The 5754-nt window shown below is 41.1% G+C and overlaps 1 pseudogene; it reads left to right on the top strand.

The window, feature by feature from the left end:
• The first annotated feature begins 307 nt into the window (after positions 1–307).
• Positions 308–5754, top strand: part of LOC105513301 — a 28042-nt pseudogene continuing 22595 nt past the window's right edge.

A 5754-nucleotide genomic window follows, 5' to 3' on the forward strand; every position in this document is an offset into this window, starting at 1 on the left:
AGAAGTAAGAAGTTTACTCTGACCGTTCCTAGCCCTTTTTCCCTGAAGCAGATCATAAAACCTAGGTTTTCTGGCTTTCCCCTGAAGCAGGTCATAAGATCCTCATGTAAGAGGTGTCCTGAGGCATCCTTATCTCTGAGGACAAAGAGACACAGAAAATAAGTTAATACATATAATATAAATAGATTTACAGATCTTTACAGAATAAGCAAGTTTACATTTACAGTGGAGGTATGTAAAAGAAGTTGTAAGATTCAGAAGATATATTTAACTTTATTTTGAAATGGAAAGAAAGATTTCCAAAACAATGACTAAAGAGGGTCCCAAAAGAGCAGTAAAGATTTTTGAGAGCAGTAATTATGTCTCATTCATTTTGAAATATCAGTGTCTAGCATACCTGGGAGTAGTTTTTCATCTAAAAGTTGAATTAAAAATATGCCTGTAGTCTACATTCTCCATATTCTCACTGTAATATTTACAAACATATTACCATGACAGCATGGTAGCTTCTGGAACCTACTAATTGTGAATAGGTTTTGTGGTGGGTCTGTAAAGAGTTTAGACAGGAAAGGTAAGCTGGAAACTAGATATTAAAGGAATTTACATAATCATGCATGACCTGTAAGGTTTGGAGTTCTTCCTGGAAGTAACACTAGGCAACAAAATATTCAGCCATCTCTCTTTGAAATAAATAGCTCAAGTACGGGAGGAAAAAGTAAATGAAAAGATGGGTCATTTATCTATCAAGTATTGATCCAAGTAAAACTTTTGAAAATATTAAATATTAATTTTTAAAACCAAAAACAGTGTCTCATAAGTATGCTTAATTTTTTATTTACAAATATTAATATTTTTCTTTTATGTAATTTTATTTTATTTTACTTTTTTGAGATGGAGTCTCGCTCTGTCGCCCAGGCTGGCGTGCAGTGGCATGATCTTGGCTCACTGCAACCTCTGGCTCCTGATTCAAGCAATTCTCCCCACTCAGCCTCCCAAATAGCTGGTGTTACAGGCACCTGCCACCATGCCCAGCTCATTTGTGTGTGTGTATGTGTATTTTTGTAGAGACAAGTTTTCACTATGTTGGCCCAGCTGGTCTCAAACTCCTAACCTCAGGTGATTCGCCCGCCTTGGCCTCCCAAAGTGCTGGAATTGCAGGTGTGAGCCACCACATCCAGCCCTTTCATGCAATTAAAAAAAAAATATGAAACATTTGTAGAACATGTTTTATGTATCACATATAAACTGCATTTATTTGACTAAAATGTTTCCTTATTACTATTATCTGGAAAACTAATATATCAAACACGGTCTGATTCAGAGCTCATATACACTAGCCTCAAAGTCAAATAAAATAAAATAGTTTTTAGTTAAATGACTAATTTTTGTCTAAATAAATTAATTATATGTGTTAACAGATATAATTGCAAAACATGAATGAATAATTTTAAAAGTCCATCAAGGAAAAGTTTAATAAGTTATCAGTGCCATAAACAGGAAAGCTCACTAAACTGTGAACCATTACAGAAGAGATAAGACTCAAGTTCTTTTCAAAATATAAAACATAAGTTTGTTCTGAAGGAAAATTCAAAAGAAAATATTTCAAATTATTTCATATTAACATGCATCCAAGATGGTTACCTGGAGGAGGCAAGATGGCTGACAAGACACAGCCAGGAATACCTTTATCACTGAGAGGAACGAAAATATAGAGTAAATATCCACACAATTTGAACAAGTTTTTTGTTTTTGTTTTTAGAGATTGACTCTTACTTTGTCACTCAGGCTGGAGTGTTGTAATCATACCTCACTGCAACGTCAAACTCCTTGGTTCAAGTGGTTCTCCTGCCTCAACCTCCCAAATGGCTAGGACTACAGGCAAGTGTCACAATGCTTGGCTTATTGTTTTTTTAAATTATGGAATGATGGGGTCTCCCTAAGTTTCCGCAAATGGTCTCAAACTCCAGGTCACAAGCAATCTTCCCACCCCAGACTCCCAAAGTTCTTGGATTACAGGTGTGAGCTACTGCACCTAGCCAAACAGGTCTTTTGAAAGAAAGAATGAAAGTTAATAGGCAATGCAGACATGATAGTTGTAGAGAGTGGAAGCTGGGAACCCTGCTCAGAGATTCCAGGTGCCAGCACTGGCAACTGTACCAAAATGTGACCTAGATGCCAATCACCCAAGACTCTCCTTGCTCTGAGTGGCAGCAGCTGCTCCCCTCTGCTAGGCCAGGGAGAGTTAGGCTTCCACTGTGGGACCAGAATGCATCCAATCCACACATTCCCTTGTTGGGGTCTGTGTGTTTCCTAAACAAAGGAATGAACACACAAGACAACACAAGACAAGACAAACATGGCGGCCACCTCGAATGGCACGTTCTGTCTTATTTTATACAGTCATTTGTGGAATGTTGCCAAGTCACAAGACACATTGTTGTTTTTCTGACCTTTCCCTGACTTTCTGGATTTTCAAGATGTTTACACATAAACAAGCCCCCAGGGTCTGCTGTTAGCAGCTGGCTCCTTTGTCCTTCCTGTTTCCAGGGAAGGAACGCCCTGCTTCGTTTGCAAGAGCAGGACTTATCGGGAACATCTCATTTGCCAGCACATAGTCCTCTACATTCCCTCACATGCTGGACCTCTCAAGACTGCCTGCCTAGATGCTCCTGCAGGAGGATCACCACAGCACAGTCACCACCGCCCCACCTGAGTTTTTGCTAGTGGCCTGAGAGCGGTTCAGCCACTCCCCCAATCCCCATACCCCACTAACAATCCCCCTGCCCTGCACAGCCAGTGCTTTAACCTGAGGGGTCAGAGGACAAATCCATGGGCTGAGTCCCAGCTCCCCAGGATTTGAGCACGCCACTCATGGATATTGAACTATCTGTGGCCTAAGCTCAATCAGGAAAGGAACCTCCACTATCAGAAGACAAAGAAGAGTGTGACATGGGTTCATGTGCCAGTGCAGGACATCCCTCCCTTCACAAGCATGGTCTGTGAAGGGCGTGGCCTGAGAGCCAGTTGCAGCTTCTTTCCTAGGGAGTCCTGTAGACCAGAGCATCTGGAACAGCTCAGTGATCTGGCACAGAGGGCTTGGGATAAGCCTAGCTGGTCAATCCAGTTCCTGAGGCAGATGCCAGAGGGATACTCATTGGGTTGGGGGAGTGTAAGCTTGGTGATCCTCACAGCCATCTCCTGGGCTGAAAACTTCAGCCTATAGGTACCTTCCAAGTTGCATACCTGCAGTAACAGTGCCCCACCCAGGGATATTCTACTCCTGTCCCAGTACACCATCAGACCAGTACACCACCAGCAGACATACCCCACAAACTGCTGTGACTCTCACAAGCACAAGGGACTGGCAGGCCCCCAGGGAGTTGTGGTTCTCCTGGTGATTTAGCCCTCAAGTAGGACTGTCCTAAGGGATGGGTGAGCAGGGCCTGCCAAAGCTCCCATTGGGGCACAGGAACTAGTCATGGCACCAATAGTTGAAGGGGATGGCATCACGGCCCAGGAGCAGACTTGGGGAGGGAGTCATGTCTCACCAGCTGCCATCTCTCCAGCACACTGCTATGTATACATTGAAGTACAAAAGCAGCACGTGGCTGAGCAAGGGCTTATCTGCCCACCTATACTCATAAGCACTATTAATTGGACTGCAGGCTGAATTACACTACTAAACAAAAATACATTCCTCCAACATGCAGTGCCACTGAAACCCATCACGGGAACCTATATACAACCTAAGACTCTGTACAAAGCCTTGGCCTTCTGAAAGCACTCAGAAACAAAGCCATTCAACTGTACACAACATTCACCACTGTCTAACTCACAAGAGGAAAACAAAAACAAAACAAAAAGCCCCATCCAAGTGACATGAAATTCAAAAATAAAAGGAAATGCCAGCTCTCTTGAGAAGGAATCAGCACAAAAATTCTAGCAATTTAAAAAGTCAGAATGTTTTGTTACACTTTTGTTCCCTAGCAATGTAATCTAAACATATTGAAATGTCTGAAATGACAGACACAGAATTAAGAATCTGGAGGGCAAGGAAGCTCAATGAGGTCCAAGAGAAAGTTTCAATTCCATTCAATCAAAGGAAGCCAGAAAAATGATGTAAGATTGGAATATGATATAGCTATAGTAAGAAGGGATCAAATGGAACTTCTGAAATTGAGAAATTCACTATGAGAATTTCAAAATACAATTTGAAGCCTTAAAAACAGACCAGACCAACCAGAGGAAATAATCTCAGAGCTTGAAGACCAGTACTTTGAATCAAGCCCATAAGGCAAAAAGAATTTCAAAAAATGGACAAATCCTCCAAGAAATATAGGATTATGTAAAGCAACTAAACCTACCACTCATTTATGTTCCTAAGCAAGAAGAGAGAGTAAGTATATTAGTCAGGGTTCTCCAGAGGGACAGAACCAATAGGATATTTGTAAATATAAAAGAGTTTATTAGGGAGAATTGGCTCACATAATTACAAGGTGAAGTCTCACAATAGGCCACCTGCAAGCTGAGAAAAGAGAGAAACCAGTAGCATAGTTCTGTCCAAATCAGAAAGTCTCAAAACCAGGGAAGCCAATCCTGCAAGCTTCAGTCTAAGGCTAAAGGCACAAAAGCCTCTGGGAGGCCATTGGTGCAAGTCCCAAAGTACAAAGGCTGAAGAACCCAGAGTCTGATGTCAATGGGCTGGAGAAGAGAAAGCAAGTTTCCAGCTTAGGAAGAAAGAGAGTGGGCAGATTCCACAAGCTTTTTATCCCCTTTCTTCCAGCTGCTGTATTCTAGCCACAATGGGAGCTGATTGGATAGGGCTCACCCACATTGAGAGTGGTCTTCCTCTCCCAGCCAAGTGTCTCCAATGTTAATCTCCTCTGGCAACAGCTTCACAGACACACCCAAAAACAATGCTTCACCAGCCATCTAGGCATTCTTCAATACAGTCAAGTTGACATCTAATATTAACCATTATAGTAAGCCACTTGGAAAACAGATTTAAGAATATAATCCAGGAAAATTTTTCCAATCTTGTTGGAGAGGTTAAATTGCAAAAACAATACATTCAGAGAACACATGTGAGATGCTAATAAAATATGGCAATCTTCAAGGCACATAGTCATCAGACTTTTCAAGGTCAACCTGAAAGAAAAACATCTTAAAGACACTTAGAGAAAAGGGTTAGATCACCTATAAAGGGAAGCCTATCAGGCTAATAGTGGAATTCTCAGCAGAAACCTTACAAGCCAGAAAAGACTGGGAGCCTATTTTTAGCATTCTTAAAGAAAATAAATTCCAACTAGAATTTCATACCACGTAAAACTAAGCTTCACAAGCAAAGAAGAAATAAAACCTTTCCCAGACAAGCAATTGCTAAGCAAATTTGCTACCACTAGACCAGCATTACAAGAACTACTTAATAGTGCTCTAAACTTGAAAATGAAAGAGGAAAACTGCTGCCACAAAAACACACATTAATACACAGCCCACAGACCCTACAAAGCAACAACACATTCATCACCACAAAGAAAGCAAACAACACTATGACAGGAACAAAATCTCACATATCAATATAACCTTAGCTGTAAATGGTCTAAATGCCCCACATAAAAGACACAAAGTGGCAAGTTGGAGAGAAAAACAAGACACCTTTTTACTGTCTTCAAGAGTTCCATCTGTCATGTAATGACACCCATAGGTTCAAAGTAAAGGGATAGGAAGAGATCTATCACACAAATGGAAAACAAA

The sequence above is a fragment of the Colobus angolensis genome, unplaced genomic scaffold (genome assembly GCF_000951035.1).
Source record: "Colobus angolensis palliatus isolate OR3802 unplaced genomic scaffold, Cang.pa_1.0 Scaffold228, whole genome shotgun sequence".
Classification (NCBI taxonomy): domain Eukaryota; kingdom Metazoa; phylum Chordata; class Mammalia; order Primates; family Cercopithecidae; genus Colobus; species Colobus angolensis.